The sequence below is a fragment of the Nycticebus coucang genome, chromosome 13 (assembly GCF_027406575.1).
Source record: "Nycticebus coucang isolate mNycCou1 chromosome 13, mNycCou1.pri, whole genome shotgun sequence".
Taxonomy (NCBI): Eukaryota; Metazoa; Chordata; class Mammalia; order Primates; family Lorisidae; genus Nycticebus; species Nycticebus coucang.
In genome coordinates this window covers 102,191,165-102,210,283 of record NC_069792.1, presented here as the reverse complement: position 1 = coordinate 102,210,283, position 19,119 = coordinate 102,191,165, and positions in this window count along the sequence as shown.

Below are 19,119 nucleotides of genomic sequence, written 5' to 3'. Positions count from 1 at the left end.
TATGCCAGAGGTGGCAGGTTCAAACCCAGCCCTGGCCAAAAAAAAATAAGTGGCCAAGACCTCTGATACTGTGTTAACTATGAATGGTGATTGTGAACAACCTTATTCTTTTTCCAATTTTAAAGGGAATGCATCTAAAGCTTTACCGTTAGGCAAAATATTTACTGCTAGCTTTTAATAACTCATAAAAAGCCATATAAGGAAGTTATGTTTTACTGCTTATTAGTAGAGAGTTTTGTTTTCTCTGTATCATAAGTGGGTTTTGAACTCCATCAAATAATCCTCTGTGTTAATTATACAATCAACTTTTCCCCTAAGGTCTATTAATGAAGTGAACTATGTTCTGACATTGAACCATCGTTGAATTCCTGATCCTAATGCACTGCTTTTAACATAACTGTTGAATACCATTAGGTCATTTAAAAAATATATCTGCAGGCTCAGCACCTGTGACTCAAGCGGCTAAGGTGCCAGCCACATATACTTGAGCTGGAGGGTTCCAATCCAGCCCAGCCCGCCAAACAACAATGACGGCTGCAACCAAAAAATAGCCGGGCATTGTGGTGGGTGCCTGTAGTCCCAGCTACATGGGAGGCGGAGGCAGGAGAATTGCTTGAGCCCAGGAGTTAGAGGTTGCTGTGAGCTATGATGCAACAACAATCTACCAGGGCGACGGCTTGAGGCTCTGTCTCAAAATAATAATAATGGCCTTGTAAAATGAACTTGGTAGCTTTTTCTTTTTCTTTTTCTTTCTGTTATGACTGACATAAGTTAGTAATACCTTTATTTTGTTCTTTTTTTTGTTTTGTTTTTTGTGGAGACAGAGTTTCACTTTATGGCCCTCGGTAGAGTGCCGTGGCATCACACAGCTCACAGCAACCTCCAGCTCCTGGGCTTAAGCGATTCTCTTGCCTCAGCCTCCCAAGTAGCTGGGACTACAGGCGTCTGCCACAACACCCGGCTATTTTTTTGTTGCAGTTCGGCCGGGGCTGGGATTGAACCCGCCACCCTCGGTATATGGGGCCGGCGCCCTACCGACTGAGCCACAGGTACCACCCATCTTTTTTTTTTTTTTAAGTTTGATAGAATTTACCTCTAAACTCATCTGGGCCTGGAGTTTTGGCAGTGGGAAATGCTATACCCACCATAACTCACCTTTTACTTTACTAATCTATTGAGAATCTCTATTTTTTATTTTCTAATTTTGAATATCTCTATCAATGTGTTTATGATATTTAGGTATTGAAATATTGAAATGCCTTGATTTTTTTTTTTTTTTTTTGGTTCTTGGCTGGGGCTGGGTTTGAACCTGCCACCTCTGGCATATGGGACCGGCGCCCTACTCCTTGAGCCACAGGCGCCGCCCTTGATTTTTTTTTTTTTTTAACAAACAGAGAAGAAGTTTATTTAGGATTTTCAGACCAAAGAAAAATTTACAGAGGGTGGCGCCTTTGGCTCAGTGGGTAGGGTTCCAGCCCCATATACCAAGGATGGTGGGTTCAAACCCGCCCCAGCCACGGTGCAACAAAAAAATAGCCAGGCGTTGTGGTGGGCGCCTGTAGTCCTGGCTACTCGGGAGGCTGAGGCAAGAGAATCGCCTAAGCCCAGCTGTATGATGCCACAGCACCCTACTGAATGCAATAAAGTGAGACTCTGTCTCTCCAAAAAAAGAAAAGAAAAGAAAAAAGAAAATATTTACGGAAAGCAAAATTATCCCTAATATCCTTGGAAGTGCCCTGTGATTACACAGAACTTGGATGACACCAACCAAGTGGAGTGGATTCTGCCAGGCACAGGAAACGCCCGTGGTCTGTTACTGGCTGTCCCCACACCCACCACCGCTCTCAGGACTGAATGTGAGTGTTTCCCCACTCATCAGGTGCAAGTGAATGAGGAATTCCTTGATTTTTAAAAATCTTGTTTATGGGCGGCGCCTGTGGCTCAGTGAGTAGGGCGCTGGCCCCATATGCTGAGGGTGGCAGGTTCGGACCCAGCCCCGGCCAAACTGCAACAGAAAAATAGCCGGGCGTTGTGGCGGGCGCCTGTAGTCCCAGCTGCTCGGGAGGCTGAGGCAAGAGAATCGCGTAAGCCCAAGAGTTAGAGGTTGCTGTGAGCCGTGTGACGCCACGGCACTCTACCCGAGGGCGGTACAGTGAGACTCTGTCTCTACAAAAAAAATAAATAAATAAAAATCTTTTTATGTCTGTAGTTATTTCTCTTTTTATTGCCATTATTTAATTTTTTTAGCTATAGCCTCTTTCTCTGTCTTTTTTTTCCAGTGGTAAGATAGGACTTTTATTAGAAGTTAAAAAGGAGGGTGGCACCTGTGGCTCAAAGGAATATAGTGCTGGCCCCATATACCAGAGGTGGCGGGTTCAAACCCAGCCCCAGCCAAAAACGCAATAAATAAATAAATAAATAAAAATTAAAAAAAAAAAAAAGAAGTTAAAAAGGAGGGTGGCACCTGTGGCTCAAAGGAGTAGGGCACCGGCCCCATACACTGGAGGTGGCAGGTTCAAACTCAGCCCTGGCCAAAAAATGCAAAAAAAAAAAAAAAAGAAGAAAAAGAAGTTAAAAAGGAATACAGAACAGCACCAGAGCTTTTCAGGCTTACTCATTCTGCGCCTGCGCACTGCTAGATCGCAGGTCGTGCGTCCCTCAGCCGGGAAGGACACATTCAGGTTGGCATACCCATCAAGGACAGTGACTACCATGGCTTCCAGTGCTTTGGCCAAACCTCAGATACGTGGCCTCTTGGCCGGGCGCCTGCGGATTCACATTGTTGGAGCATTTGTTGTATCCCTGGGGGTTGCAGCTTTCTATAAGTATGCTGTGGCTGAACCAAGAAAGAAGGCATATGCAGATTTCTACAGAAATTAAGATTCTGTGAAATATTTTGAGGAGATGAGGAAGGCTGGTGTCTTTCAGAGCGTAAAGTAATTTTGGAATATAAAGAATTTCTTTGGGCTGATTAACATAGACGTTTGTCACTGACCCGTGTTCCTGAGCTATGAATATGAGTGATAAATAAACTATTAATAAATTAAAAAAAAAAGAAAACAAAACAGCACCAGAGCTTCTGGAAGTGGAAAAGCACTGACGAACTCTCTCCGGAGTCTCCACGTGAACTCTTTTATCTAGGGGTTTTAAATCTAGAGGATTACACACGGCTGGTGCTTGGTAACAAATGAATGTAGTTCCTCCTTCACTGGGACAAGGTTATCAGGTCCAAAGTCTTTGTCCCTGAGAAGGGATTAGAGTGTGTGCTCCTACCCAAAGTAGAACCATCCAAAAAACCATCACAGGCTGCTTTGTTCATGATTTCTCTGTCATTTTTGATCATTCTTACCAAAGGTCTGTTAAGCTTAGTAATCTTTTCCAAAGAACCAGCATTTGGTTTTGTTATTTATTACAGGCACACCTCATCTAATTTCACTTTGTTATACTTCCCAGATACTGCTTTTTTTTTTTTTCACAAATGGAAAGTTTGTGGCAACCATAGCAAGTCTATCAATGCCATTCTACCAACAGCACTTTCACTTCGTATCTTTATGTCACATTTTGGTAATTCTCACAATATTTCAAGCTCGCTCCTTCCTTCCTTCCTTCCTTCCTTCCTTCCTTCCTTCCTTCCTTCCTTCCTTCCTTCCTTCCTTCCTTCCTCCCTCCCTCCCTCCCTCCCTCCTTCCTTCCTTCCTTCCTTCCTTCCCAGGTTCTCCTGCTTGGCCTCCCAGAGTGCTGGGCTTACAGATGTGAGCCACCACACCCCACGAGGAGCAGCATTTTTAATTTCCTTTGAGGACGTTTCCTTTTCTTTTCTTTTTTTTTTGTAGAGACAGAGTCTCACTGTACTGCCCTCCGGTAGAGTGCCATGACTTCACACGGCTCACAGCAACCTCTAGCTCTTGGGCTTCCGCGATTCTCCTGCCTCTGACTCCCGAGCAGCTGGGACTACAGGCACCCACCACAACACCCAGCTATTTTTTTGTTGCAGTTTGGCCGGGGCTGGGTTTGAACCTGCCACTCTCGGCGTATGGGGTCGGCGCCCTACTCACTGAGCCACAGGCACCACCCGGACATTTCCTTTTTATTGATAACCTGGTTAATTGTTTGGTACAGGAGGCCTAGTTTTTGACCTATCAAAGCTTTCAGCATGTTTTCTTCACTAAGACTAATCATTTCCATATTTTTATTTATTTATTTATTTTTTGACACAAAGCCTTGCTCTGTTTCCCAGGCTGGAGCACAGTAACACATTATCATAGTTCACAGAAGCCTCAGACTCCTGGCTGCAAGTGATCCTCTCACCTTGGCCTCCCAAAGTGCTGGGATTACATGTTGAGCTACTGTGCTCAGCTCTAATTTTTGATTTAAAGTAACAGATGTGTGACCTTTCTTTTTTTTTCATTTCAACAGTTAGAGACCAATGTGACATTATTAATTGGCCTAATTTCAATATTGCTATATCTCAGGGAATAGGGAGGCCAAGGGAGGGGAGAGCTGGGGAGCTGCCAGCTGGTGGTGCAGTCAGATCATACGTTTATTGATTCAGTTCATCATCTTACATGGGTGTGGTTCATCGTACCCCCAAACAATCACAATATTAACATCAAAGATAACTGACCACAGATCACCTTAACACAGTGGTTCTCAACCTTCCTAATGCCGTGACCCTTTAATAAAGCTCCTGTGGGTCACGACCCACAGGTTGAGAACCACTGCCTTAACGGATACATGAGGTCATTAAATACTCAATATCCAATTTCAAATCAAAAGTTTGGTTTATTATATCTCAAACAAGAAGTGGTACAGGGCGGTGCCTGTGGCTCAGTCGGTAAGGCACCAGCCCCATATACCAAGGGTGGCGGGTTCAAACCTGGCCCCGGCCAAACTGCAACCAAAAAATAGCCAGGCGTTGTGGCGGGCACCTGTAGTCCCAGCTACTTGGGAGGCTGAGGCAAGAGAATTGCTTAAGCCCAGGAGTTGGAGGTTGCTGTGAGCCGCATGACGCCACGGCACTCTAACGAGGGCCATAAAGTGAGACTCTGTCTCTACAAAAAAAAAAGAAACACTCAAAGAAGTGGTACAAAGTATGTGTCTAAACTGTTGACACAGTTTTGCATCTTAATGGTAGCTTGTCTATGCCAGCAGCAAAGAAGCCCGGAGAGTGGTGAAATCACCAAAGGTATTTTCCACAACGTTTTGAGAATCGAATATTTTCCCCTGCAAGAAGTGTCCAAAGCGTGGAAGGAGTGGTGGTCAGCTGGCCGAGGTCTGCTGAGTAAGGTGGATAACAGTTTCCAGGCCCAGCCTCCACAATGCTGAGCGGCGCTGTCCATGTGACCTGTGGTTGTGGGAGGATGGCCTGTCTCTGTTGGCCAGTCTTGGCCGCTCCATCCCACGTGGCTCTGGCAGGGGCAGACCGCCGGGTTGGGGCACACAGGCCCTGGGAGTGGAGCCTGGGGCTTGCTTCTTCCCCCCTGTCCTGCAGGACGCTCTTTCCTGGGAGGATGGATTACAGCCTCACATTTGCATGACGTTTCAATGGCTGGAAGCAAGTCTAAGGTACAAAGTCCTTTCCCTTCAGCGCCGAAGAGCAGCGCACCACTGTCCTCGGGGACCCAGTGTGCTGCGGAGTCCCCCACCTCCACACACCCCTGCTACCAGGTGTTCTTGCTCCAAACATTTTCAGGATTTTCCTCGTGTCTCTGATGCTTTTCAATCTCACTATCTGCGACAAGCGGTGGGGATTTCACACATCTTGTCTATGAATCTCCTTGAGGCTTTTCCATTCCTTCACTCCTGGGAAACCCAGTCCCTTGTCTTCCTTGCGGTCCTGGGGATTGTGTGTTCACACTCCTGGCCCCCTCTGGCCTGGGTGTTGGCCTCCGGCCCCTCCTACAGAGTCTAGTAGGCGCGGGACCCCACACCTCTCACCCCTGCGCCTCCAACCAGTGGTTCCAGCAGGAACTTTCCTTGTTTTCCTTAAAGCACACCCGCTCCCCCGCCCCCGCCCTGCACACTCCACCATCTCCGCACCTGTGTGCGGCCATGCGTGGTGGTGCTCGGCTCTGACCGCTCTGCTCCCTTGGCCATCTGCCTACTGTCCAACAGTGTAGTGGGAAGTTCTGCAAGCCTGAAGGGGCCTGTCACGGAGAGGTTAAGGTGTGGGGGGCACACTCAGGTGCCGTGTTCCCCTGTGCATTCCCAGGCAGAAGAGCATTTGTGGAAGTGGTCCCCCAAGTTGCTTTGTCCAGTGCTGAGGCTCAGAGGGCAGAGGCAGGAGGAGAACGAGCCCGGCAGCCGCAGACCATGGCAGCTGCTGTCCCCAGGTCGTGTGAAGGAGCAGCTGGACAGGGCGCCCCAGGAGCCTCCCTCCTGCTCCCCCCACCTGCCCCTCAACTTCCTGGGGCCTCCTGAGTTGGTTCCTGGAACCCACACCCACCTTGCTTGGGGAGGCTCTCCAGGTTTGGATTTGACGGTGGGCTTGTAGACGGTGGCCATTTGGGTGGGGAAAGTTTGCTAATGTTTGAGTGGCTCCACTCCTGGGGCTTGTGTGGTCCAAGTCAGTGGTCTGGGCTCCCACCTGGCTCAACAACCAAAAGGGCAGGAATCAGGGGGGCTTTGCAGGATGGAGTGGGGACTCTGGATGCTTCTGCGAATGAGGTGGAAGGAGACCAAGTCAGGCAATGGGAGATTGGGAGGCTCCACCTTCACAGGAGGGTAGCACTGGCCTGTGCCTGCCCATTAACTGGGGCCCAGAGCCAAATAGATGGCAGCCCTTAGTGGGTCTCTTTTTTTTTTGAGACAGAGCCTCAAGCTTTTGCCCTGGGTAGAGTGCTGTGGCATCACAGCTCACAGCAACCTCCAACTCCTGGGCTAAGCGATTCTCCTGCCTCAGCCTCCCAAGTACCTGGGACTACAGGTGCCTGCCACAATGCCTGGCTATTTTGTAGTTGCAGCCATTATTGTTTTGTGGCTCCGGGCTGGATTCGAACCCGCCAGCTCAGGTGTATGTGACTGGCGCCTTAGCCGCTTGAGCCACAGGTGCCGAGCCCCTTAGTGTGTCTCTTGATTGGCACAAGAGCCAGGACCAGCTGGAGCAGCCCCCATAGCCACCCTGGCTCCTGGAGCAAAGGGATGTGGGTCTCCCTGAGGAAGGAAGCCCCAGGGTACCCTCCCGGACCTCCTGGCTCAGCCTCGCCAGGGTGGCTGTGCCTGGGGCAGGGAGTGCCCAGACTAGGGGTCTTGGGTCTGAGCTAACCAGAACTGCTAGGACCTAGTATATCGTGCAGCCACCAGTAAGCCAGGGGACTGATAGGCCAGACAGCACGTCAGCATCCCGGGGCTGCCAAGTAACAGACCTTAAGTCGGGGGTTAAAACAGCAGACTCTCACTCTCCAATAGCTCTGGAGGCCAGAAGTGCAAGGTCAAGGTGTTGGCAGGGCTGGCTCCTCTAGAGGTTCTGAAGGAGAGCTTGTTCTAGGCCTCTCCCCAGCTCTAGGTGGTGGCCTGCAGTCCTTGGTGTCACTAGCTTGTGGACACGCCTCTCTCGTCTGCCCCTGTCACCATACGGGGCCTCACCTGTGTATCTTTGCTTCACACGGCATTATTTTTATATAAGGAACTGCCTGTCATATTGGATCAAAGGCTCACCCACTCCAGTGTGAGCTCATCTGAACCAAGGTGTCTGCAAGGACCCTGTTTCCATATAAAATTCTCCTGTATTCTGGGGGAGATCCAACTTACCTTTTGGGGGACAAATTAACTCATCATCATCAACAGGTGCCAAATGGTGTTCGGGCCTGACCCTTCAGGCAGCGGGCCAGTGGGGCTATAGCCCCGTCCTAGAGCAGGTGTCATATCAGTGCCACCACTGACGACCGAGCCATGTGAAGCTGCAGGGTCCTTCATTAGTGCTTCAGTGTAGCAGGTGCACAGAGAGTAGTGGTCAGGGAGAGTGACCAGAGGCTGGAACGCTCCGGGCACGCTCCGAGGTCTACTCCCGAACATGCTGTACAGAAAAGGATCCTTTTGGTTTGGGGGGTTTTTTTGAGACAGGAGTGCACTCTGTTGCTCAGGGAGGGGTGCAGTGGCATCATCACAGCTCACTGCAGCCTCCGAGGCCTCCTGCTCAGCCTCCTGAGTACTGGGATTACTGGCGTGAGCTGTGTGCTGGCCTTTTATGCTTTTTTAAGTGAATGCATATATGTATTTCCTCCATGGAGTAGGCCGAATGGCACTCCCCCAAAGACATGTCTCCATCCCAATCCCCAGGACCTGCCAATGTGGTCTTATTAGAGAAAGGACCTTGTGATGAGATCATCCTGGATTATCTGGGTGCCCCTTAAATCCAATGCGTGGAAAAGGTGCTCAGAGATAGGAGAGGAGAATGTGGTGTGAGGACAGAGGTGAAGGCCTCTGTCCAGGAGAAGCAGTCACAGCCACAGCCTAGAACTGCAAGAGGCACAGAGGGACCCTCCCTCAGCATCCCCGAGGCCCCACCCTCACTTCTGGCCTCAGGAACTTTGAGAGGCTGTATCTCTGTGGTTACTCTGAGGTAACTTGTTTCAGTTTCCGCAGGACACAAATGCACTCCTTCCCATACATAGCAAGTGGCACAGCTTAGAACAATCCAGTAGCCTAGTGGCTCTCCCTGCAGTGGTGTGGTTGGAGTGTGCCCTTCGGTTGGCCCAGCGGATGTCTGTCTGGGTTATTTCTTGTCTCCTGCCCTCGCCAGCTGGCTGTGCTGAGTAATTGAACAAGTGTACAAGGCTCTGGCTAAGTGCACCTGCAGGGTGGGGGGTCCCTGGATTTCGCTGGGCCCACAGCCTAACACACTTCTGATTTTTGTCAATGTGGCTAGGCTGCCTTGTGGTGTTCCATGTCACACACTGGGGGGACATGACAGATGGGAGGCTCTCCTCTGCCCTCTGGCCTCCTCTTCTTGTAGGCATGTAGCCATGATAATTGCAGTGGTCTTCTGGCTGTCCAGACTGCAGCTGAGGCTAAGAATAGCAGAGCCTGGTATCTGGATGACTTGGATCTGGATCTCAGCTCTGCAGAGAGCTGGTGGCAGTCACCTCCTGTGGTCTCAGCCCCAGTGTCAGTCCAAGACTCCAGCCATATCTCCAAATGCCTCCTGCCCTCCTGAGGCCCAGGAGGGCCCTAGAGCTGTACCGCACTGGATGCTGACAACTCTACCTAGGGGGTCCCTCTCCCACACCCTCCAGGAGGGGTCTTCCCCCACCTACTCACTTGGAGGGCAGTAGTTGGACAGTGGTTGGGAAGAACACTCAACACGTGAAACTTGGCCATCTTTGGCTCTCTGCCCTTGAGACGTGGTGGGGCAGGGTGGTGCTGAAGCCCCCCCGAACTGGAGCAGAGGCTCAGCTCAGCACAGGGGAAGCCCAGGTTCTGCCCTGCACCTTCCTGCTGCCTGTAACTTGTTTCTTAAATCGTTTCCAGTTCGGGCTCGGCACCTGTGGCTCAAGCCGCTAAGGCACCAGCCACATACACCTGAGCTGGCAGATTCGAATCCAGCCCGGGCCCGCCAAACAACAATAACAGCTACAACCAAAAAATAGCCCCAGGTTGTGGCGGGCATCTGTGGTCCCCGTTGCTTGGGAGGCGGAGGCAGGAGAATCGCTTGAGCCCAGGAGTTTGAGGTTACTGTGAGCTGTGATGTCATGGTACTCTACCCAGGGTGACAGCTTGAGGCTCTGTCTCAAAAAAAAAAAAAATTGTTTCCAGTTCGAGGGGAGTGAGGGGGCACTGCGCTCAGCAGCACTGAGCTTGGAGGCAGGGGCTCCCTGTCCAATGAGGGGGCATTACATCCCACACCTGTCCAGCAGTGTCTGACCCTGAGGCCCCAGTGTCCACTATCTGGTAGGGGGCTATGCCTGAGGCCCCCTGGCGCCATTTGTAGTCCCCAGTTTGGGGTCCTGGTTATAAGCAACAGCAATTTAAGCAAAAGATGACTTGTTGGAAGGGTAATAGGGTGCGCCTGAAGGTAGGAAGCCAGGGATAAACCTGGGGAAGGTGGGGCAGAGAGCATCCCAGAAGTGAGAGACGGGGGTGGCAGCACAGGGGAGGAGAATGGCAGCAGGGACCAAGCCATGTCCAAGTCTCAGGGTGGGGCGGGGGGCATCCCAGGAGTGAGAGATGGGGGGCAGCCCCGAGGAGGAGGATGGCAGCCAGGACCACCAGTGGGACACCCCACAGCCATGTCCAAGACTCAGGGGCCAAGACTGGGGTGAGGGGGCCCAGCCCAAGCTGTGTGCCAGGGCCAGGGAGGGGAATTGGGCACTGCCACTCAGGATGGGAGGAACTGCAGGGAGAGGCCCAGGCTCCAAGGAGCAGGGGTCCACCTGCCGCCAGTCCCATGTGTGGTAGCTAAGTCTTTGGCCCAGATACCTACATGCATGGATGTGGCTCAGCCCCTACTGGGCCCCTACTGTGTGAAAGCTCCCTGCCAAGAGCTCATGTGTGGGTGCTCAGGTGTCTGTGCATGGTCACGCTGGGCAGAAGCCTGGGGGCTTTGGGCCTAGCTCCCTGGAGGCAGACCCTCAGACAAAGACTTGATTGGAAGCAGATGGGAAGTGTTGCCAGGAGAAGCAGCAGAGAAGCAGGGGAAGGCCCCGGTGGGGGGAGAGAGGTCAGGATGTGGTGGGACCTGCTGCCACTCTGGGTGCCTGTTTAGACACCTCCCACTCCAGACGGGAGACAGACCTGGCCAGGAAACCATTCCAGGCATGAGGAACCGCACCAGCAAGTCCATGTGGAGGGGAAGGCCAGTGTGAGCAGTTCAGTGACTGTGGCCAGCGATGGGAGCCAGAGCAGCAGACTGTGGCCCTCGGGAAGTTGGTGTATCCTTGTCTCATTTCCTCAGCTGTTGTTCAGCCAGGTGCAACCGCTGAGGCTCAGAGAAAGGTCTCAGTTCTCAGAAGCCGCCACACAAGGCTGCACAGATGCTGTAGCCTCAGCCATGCAGCTGGAGCCACCTTGGGACTCAGGTGTGTGGGGACAGCGAGGGCGCACTTGTCATAGAGATAAATTTTCATTTAAGCCCCATCCTTCCCCTCTGTGCGGGGTGTCTCAAGCTGGGGTTCTGTCCAGCTGCTGAGATGCACTTGCCCTGCCCTGGCTGCTGTCCACCTCCCCCAGCTGCAGCCCCTCCAACCCAGAACCCTCTTTACTGCATTTTCAGGGGACCTCTCCCTCCCACCTCCACTGCGGGAATGAGCCTGGGACTTATGAGGCCAACGGGTGCTGCATGTGCCTGGCGCCAAGATGTGCAAGTGGACCGGTCTTGGGGCTTGCTGTAAGAGAGAACCACAGGCTTAGCGCCTGTAGCTCAAGCAGCTAAGGCACCAGCCACATAGACCAGACCTGGTGGGTTCGAAGCCAGCCTGGGTCTGCCAAACAACAATGACAACTACAACCAAAAAATAGGCATTGTGGCGGGTGCCTGTCGTCACAGCTACTTGGGAGGCGGAGGCAGGAGAATTGCTTGAGCCCAGGAGTTGGAGGTTGCTGTGAGCTGTGATGACACAGCACTCTACCCAGGGCAACAGCTTGAGGCTCTGTCTCGAAAAAAAAAAAAGAGAGAACCACAAACTGGGACTTTAAAATAACAGAGACTTCTCTCACAGCTGCAGGGATCCGAAGTCTGAAGCGAAGGTGTCAGCAGGGCGTGGCCTCCCAGGCCCCAGGCGAGCCGTGCCGGCCTGCGTGTCCTGGCTCACCACCAGGACACCTGGCTCACCACCTTGGCATTCCTGGCTTGTGGCAGCAGCTCTGGCATCTTTGCCTCCGTCCTTTGCAGCGTCCTCCCTGTGTGTCTGTCTTCACGTGGTGTCTCTTGCAAGGACACACATCATACTGGGTCAGGCCCACCCTAATGATCTCATCTTTACTTGACAACATCGGCAAAAACACAATTTCCAAATAAGGTCACATCTACAGGTACTGGGATTAGGACTTCAGCAAGTCTCTTGGGAGACACTGTTCAACTCCTAACAGCACGTGACCTGATGAGAGCAGATGTGACTTTTCTAGAACTGCTGAGAGAGGCAGGCGGCCTTCCTCTGCCCTGTGCTGGCTTCACTTAGTCTGGGGCTGACCAGTTCTAGCTGGATTTACCCAGCTTCGGGCTTCAGCCTGGCACCCTTGCATAGAGCCAGCCTCAGCTCTCCCGAGTTGCCAGTCAGGAGTCACCTCTGTTTTTCTACTTTTCATGAGAATTTGAGTTGGGTTTCTGGTGCCCGTGGAAGCCTAAGTTCTGCCTGTCCCATTGCAGACCTGCCTGTAGCCCTCCTGCCCTGGACAGGAACACAGGTCCCTCAGACTCTCCGGGCTTCTGTGTCAAAATGCATCTGTGCTACGTTGGGCCAGGGACTGTGGCTCATGCCTGTAAATCCCAGCACTCTGGGAGGCCAAGGCGGGTGGATTGCCTGAGCTCAGGAGTTCCAGACGAACCTGAGCAAGAGCAAGACCTCATCTCTAAAAATAGCCAGGCATTGTGGGGGGTACCTGTAGTCCCAGCTATTTGGGAGGCTGAGGCAAAAGGATCACTTCTGCTCAAGAGGTGAAATTTTGTCGAAAAGAAAAGAAAAGAAAGGAAAGGAAAGGAAGGGAAGGGAAAGGAAAGGAAAGGAAAAGAAAAAAATAGAAAAGAAAAGCCTCTGTACTGGTTCGGCATGGGAACTCTTATTTTTGCTGTATTTTCCTTCCTATCAAATCTCTGAATCTTGCCAAGAAATTACATCTCTTCTCCACACATACACTACCTGCCAACCAAAGTCTCTGAGAGGGGGTTTGGCTCTCCTTGGGCTTTCCCTGTGCCAGCCCCTTCCTCCCAGGGGCTCAGAGTTCCCCAAGAGAGGTGCAGCCCTACATGTGAGCTGCCCCATCCTGGCCAACCCAGCTCCTCACCCCAGCAGGCTTTCCAAAGCTTAAGCTGCTCCAAGGCCCCGTGATTACATCAGCTGGCCCCTGACAAAGCCAGCCCATCCATGCCAGCTCCTACCACGGCACATGCCAGGGCACGATCCTCTCTGCATTCTGGGTGCCTTGGCATGTGTGAGTGACCACCTGAGGGCTGGGAGCAATGCTGGGAGGACCAGACCTAAGTCCCGGCCCAGTAGGGGCCTCTGGATGGGGTGCCCAGGGCATCAGCTTGCGTGTGCAAAGACAGGACTCAGAAGGGAGGTTGTGGCAGAGGACGGCCCAGGCAAAGGCCAATGGCAGGCTGAGGATAAGTCCCAGCTAAATGACAGTGGCTCCGGCAAACCAGCTGTCACATGGTGGACAAAGAGGAGCATGGGGTCAAGGCCCTGTCCACATCACACCCATGATATACCCCTGCCATGATGGAGGAGCCCGTGTGGAAAGGGGCCCACATAGCCAACAGAGCTGCCACCTCAGAGAGTGGCCATCAGTGCTCCAGTGTTGGGTAGCGGGTGGTGACTGTGCTGGAGGGACCCTGGTAGGCAGGTGTGGCTGTCCTTGCCCAGAGCCACCTGGGGGAGGCTGACAGCTTCTACCCAGCCCCTGTCTAGCCCTCCTGGGCCCCCACTTCTCTGTCCAGACCCGTGGAGGCCCTGACACAAATGGTGCCCTAGAAAGGAGCTGTTGTAGGAAGATGAGGCCCAACAGAGAGAAAGAGCACTCAAACACCACGTTGATAAGAGGAAGGGCTTTATTCACCAGCCGGGAGTTTACAGGACAGAAGAATTCCAAATGGCCACGCTCCCTGACTGGCTTGGTTTTTGCCTTTTTATCGACAGTCAAAAAGTTCCACCCCACAGGTACTCTTTTCATTGGCCAATTTGAATCAAGTGGGAGATGCTATTCCAGCCCCTATAGCACTATAAGATTTCACAGAACTTGGAAATTTTCAAGTTCAAGGAAGTTACGTTTACAAATTCCAAAGAACTGAGTCATCATGGAGAGGACCCTGCAGGTGTATTCTTGTGGTCTCCTTGAGAAGACCTGTTCTCCTAGACCTCACCCTTCTCGGGTATCCTCTCTCAGAGCCAGGAGAGAGGAGTACATTCTAGGCCAAGGACATTGCTTGGGCAAAGGCTCAGAGACCAGATGGGGCAGCCAGTCCTGGTAACTCACTGGTCCCTGTGGGCACATCCTAGCAGCTGGGTGGACATGAGAAGACTGGGTCTGGGTGAGCAGGCCTATGCTGGGACATGCTCTTCTGCCCACTAAAGCTCCAGTGGTGACCCCCACACACTCACTGGGCCTAGGGTGGGAACTGGGGACAGGTGTGGGCAGGGCAGGGTGGGCCATCCTAAGGTGCGGGACAGACAAACCTCTCCCAGGACAGGCGTCTACCACCCATCCACCCACAGCGTGTCTGCAGCCTGCCCTGGCCTGTCTGCCTGCCCACCCCACCCAACATTTTCCGATGGAAAGTTTCCAGGGCAACAGCAGCACAAACCCCATGAGAAAGACTTGCCCAAGCAGGGGTGGGCCTGGGTGATCACAGGCTGGGAGTTTGAGGGAAAGCAGGGGGCGCTGCCTTCGGGCCCCAGGGACTCTCAGGATATCTCTTTGCCAGGTGGCCATCCATGCCTCCAGGCCACCTGGGCAGGGTGTCAGGCACTGCATCCCCTCCTGGAGGGTCTGGGGCCCACCAAGGCCGGGAACACAGAAGAACAGCCCCAGTGCACAGCATCCACTCCCTGTGGAGACCAGTACTTGGCCATGGAACCAACAGATGGGGTATGGAAGAGCCTGTGCTGCTGGCTGACCACCTTGCCACAGAGCATATCTGCATGTGCACACCCCTGCCTGGCAGGCCTGGGAGGAGGGGGCTTTCAGGCTAGGGGAGGGGCAGGTTCATTCCAGGCCTGGGTGGGGGAGGGTGTGGCCCAGGCGTGTAGTTCCTGGAAGCAAAGGCCCGAGTCCCCCAGGGTAGGTGGCCAGAGGATGGAGAGGGCATCCAGGGCCAAACAGCAGGGGGGAGGGAGCCCTCTCTGGGGTCTGCATGGCTGGGGAGAGGGAGGGAGAGCCCACCATTTCCTCTTTCTCTTGCCTCCACCCAGGTGAGAACTCAGCCCCAGGGCAGGACATAAGGCAGGACTGGCCTGGGTGGGGCATGGGTGTCCCCAGTACAGAAAGTGAAAGGAAAGAGGCAGGAAGTTCCCGCTGTCTCTTTCCCAGCCCCTTCCCCCACCCAGAAGACCAGAGGCAGGCAGGGAGCCAGGCCAGAGAAAAGTGCTACGGCCTCCAGCTTGACTGGCTAAGTGGTGGCCAAGAGGGAAGGCCAGGGCAGGGATGTGGGTCAATGTGGGCACCAGCTCAGGGTCTTGGGCTCCCTCCAACCCCCTAGGCCTTCTCCAGCCTGCTCAGTCCAGGCCCAGCAGCAGTGACCCCCAGACGGTAAACCTGAGGGTGTGATCCTGGCACCAGCCTTTGGCACAGGGGCATGTGGGATGCCAGACAGGCCGGGTGACTCTCCAGCTGTTTCAGGTGGTCTGGCAAGGCTGCCACATGTCCTGCTGCCCTGAAGCATCAGCAGGGGAAACCCATCCCTGAGGCTGCCTGGGGCCAGCTGCAGCTCTAGGGCTCCTCCTGGGCAGCTCCCTCCAGGAGCTCCTGGGCTTGGTGCCCCCAGTGCTACCAAGGTGATGGAGGCTGCAGAGGTGGGGCCTGGCCGGCAAGGAGGGAACAAGCCCAGCTGAGGCAGGACCACTAAGTCCAGGAGAGTGGGTGCAGCCCCCAGGGCCCCTGGATGCCTCGCACAGCTGGCTGAACAAAATGGAGGAATTGCTGCCCAGCCACGGGAGCTGGAGGTATGGGCATGGAGGGCAAGGCCCTGTGGGGCCCCGAGGCCTCCTCTGAACCTCAGAGCAAGCTACCAGCCCAGGATCCTGCCGGTGCCCAGTCATACGTGACCCTTCCCAGGAGGCAGGCTGAATGTAGACTCAGGGGAAAAAGAAACCACCAATGTCCCCACAGCTAGTGACACCTGAGAAGGACAGTGGTGAGTGGACAGGGCAGGGCCCAGGACCCCGGATGCCAGACCCCATCCCTAGAAGCTGCTCCAGCACCTGCTGGGGCACAGGTGTGGCAGGTAGAGGTGAGGCAGCAGGAGCAGGGAACCTGGAGGGGTAGGGCACATAGTGGGACCACTTGGCCATACGGTGGGGCTAGGAGGGGTGACAGTGTATGGAGGGTGCCACCGAGCCCTTTCTTGGTCCCCAGGTGGAAGTTCCCTGTGGCACAGAGCCTCTCCTGGTGAGGGTGGGTCTCCCACTGCACTGGGGCCTGAGGACCAGGAGGGGCTATTTAGGGCCTGCAGTGGGACAGGGCTGGCAGAGGCTCAGCAGTGTCTGCATCATGTGTTCATGGGGACTGTGGCTCAGATAAAGGACTTGGAAAGAGCCCTGGAGATGGGCCAGAAGCTAGCAGAGCTGCCCACTTGGTGAGCACCCCTCAGCCTGACCTGGCCTGGTGTTGACATCCGTGAGCAGGTGTTTGCACCTCCCTTGGCCCACCGAGAGGAAAGGTCTTCGCCTTGCCCATGTTCTCTGAGGCTGTGGTCCATGCTCTCTGGAGTAGGGATGGCTTGGAGTGAGCACTGGGGATGCCTGGGGAAATGCTGGGTTCTTCCCCAGCTGAGGCCACAGTGCACAGTGCCTGTCCAAGAGAAGCACCTTTCCTGGGGCTGCAGGGGTCATGTGGCCAAGCCCAGGAGTTGGGCTGGAGACCCAGATGCACAGGAGGCTAGAGCCAGCTGGGGCTGGGTGGGTTGCCATGCCCAGGGCTGGGCTCTCAGAGGACCCTATCTCTCCCCACCTGTACTGCAGACAGAAATTGAGGAGGGGGGCGGCGCCTGTGGCTCAGTGAGTAGGGCGCCGGCCCCATATGCCGAGGGTGGTGGGTTCAAACCCAGCCCCGGCCAAACTGCAACAACAACAAAAAAAATAGCTGGGCGTTGTGGCGGGCGCCTGTAGTCCCAGCTGCTCGGGAGGCTGAGGCAAGAGAATCACATAAGCCCAAGAGCTGGAGGTTACTGTGAGCCGTGTGACGCCACGGCACTCTACCAAGGGCAGTAAAGTGAGACTCTGTCTCTACAAAAAAAAAAAAAAAAATGAAATTGAGGAGGAGCTGCAGTCTGAGGGCAGTGGGCCCCAGTCTGCAGATGCCTTAGAAGACTGGGGGAGGGAAGAGGTCACCCAGAGGCCCTAGGGAAGAGAGAAGAGACCACAAAGGGACTGGACATCTTGGGGGACTCTGGGCTGGAGCTGCTGTCTACTAGTGGGAAGGGCCTGGCCAAAGGACACCCACCGTCTTAGGAAGCGAAGAGAGTATGGCAGAGGAGCTAGGAAGGTAGGGTCTGGCAGTGTCAGGAGGAGGATTTCTGGTGGCAATTTTATGACTTGGCTCCTATACTTCCAACAACCTGAATCCCGAATGACACAGCCACTCTTCTTCCTGTGGGGTCAGGACAGGAGGTGCAGGCAGGCCCTACTGCTGGCACCCAGAGGTGGGAAAGTGCTTCCCACTCTGTCTATGGTGAGGTGGGATGGGGAGGCCGAGGAGTCTGGGCTCATCTCCTGCCTTTCTTTCAAGCAAAGTTCCCAAGTAAGACCATGGGGCTATTATTTATGACTCCCATTTATGCAGCTACTGGAAAGAAATACATATTTGGAGTAAGCTACAAAGAAATTTAATTCTGGGAGGGCAAGTGGAGGGAGAGTATTTGGTGGGATCTCACCTAATGTGCACAATGCAAGGGTACATTTCAAAACAACTAAGAGTATATTATAAATGTCGTACCACAAGAATGAGTAAGTGAGGTGATGGTTATACTAATTAGTTTGATTTAAGCATTCTACATTGTATATCAAATCACCACAGTTGTACCCTATAGATATACAGTTATGATTTAATAAAAATTAAGTAAAAAATAAATAAATAAATTTAATTCTGAGGTACAGGTAGAGGCCTTCTCCCCTGCGTTTAATGTAACCTCGGGGCGAAAGTGGGTTCTGCCCTGGCTTGGCCCTCTGCTTCCTCCTTGTCTCCTCATAAAGTGGGAGAGACTGGTTTTGCCCGAAGTTTTCCTCCTGCCCTGCACGTCTGGGCCCCTCTTCTCTTGTCTGCTCACATTTGCTCCGTGTACTTGGGGATTGTGTTAGATCCCTGGAGCTGCTATAACCACCACTACCTGAGCAGCTCAGATAGCAGAATGTAGTGACTTACAGTTCTCAAGGCCAAAAATCTGACATCAGAGGCTATGCAGGGCTGTTTCCTTCGGAGGCTGTGAGGGACATTCTGCTTCAGGCCACTCTCGGTGCATAGACAGCCCTCTCCCTGTGTCATCAGATCATCATTGTGTCCAAATTTCCCTTTTCATAAAGACATTGGGCTGCTCTAGCAGGATGTCATCTTAACCTATACACCCCAAGTGAGTTTGCGTTCTCAGGGGAGCAGGACTTCAACATGTGGATTTGGGGACACAATTCCACCCATAAGAAGGAATAACTCTGCTGGCTCTACTGGTCTGTCCTCACCCAACCCTTAGTTTGAAGTGTGACGGCCACAGTAAAGCAGAGGCTGTGTTCCCACTGGCTGTGCCACTGAAGGCCCAGGGCAGGAGGGGCTGGGCCAGCCTGTGTCATGTTGTTGGGACAGCAGTCCCCACTGGCACCTTTGCTGCAGGGTGGCCCAGCCCTGTGAGTAGGAGCCACCTGTGAGGCGGCCTGCCACCTGATCCTCCTGTCTGGTTGCTGTGTCCAGCCCCTTCGTAGAATAGCAGTCTGCTGCTGGGCTCTGTGCCCAGCCCCCTCCCACTTGGCCTTCCCTCCTGCTCATGCCCGTCACATCTCCTCTTGAGGCCTGCAGGCTGAAAATGTGGCTGCCCATGGGCCACTTTATAGACGAGCTGCTCACACTCCCCCATAGGCTGGTCCATGCCAAGACCTGAGGGACCAAGAGGAGCCTGTGGCTCAAGGTTCTGGCCTGCACAGTGTGGTCAGGGCTCCTCAGCCCAGGCTCAGCATGGCGAAACCTCTCTTGGGGGCTCTGGGTCCCCCTCCTAGGACCACACCCTCCAAGAGCCCCTAGGACCTGTTAGGAGCCTGAAGGGAGCTG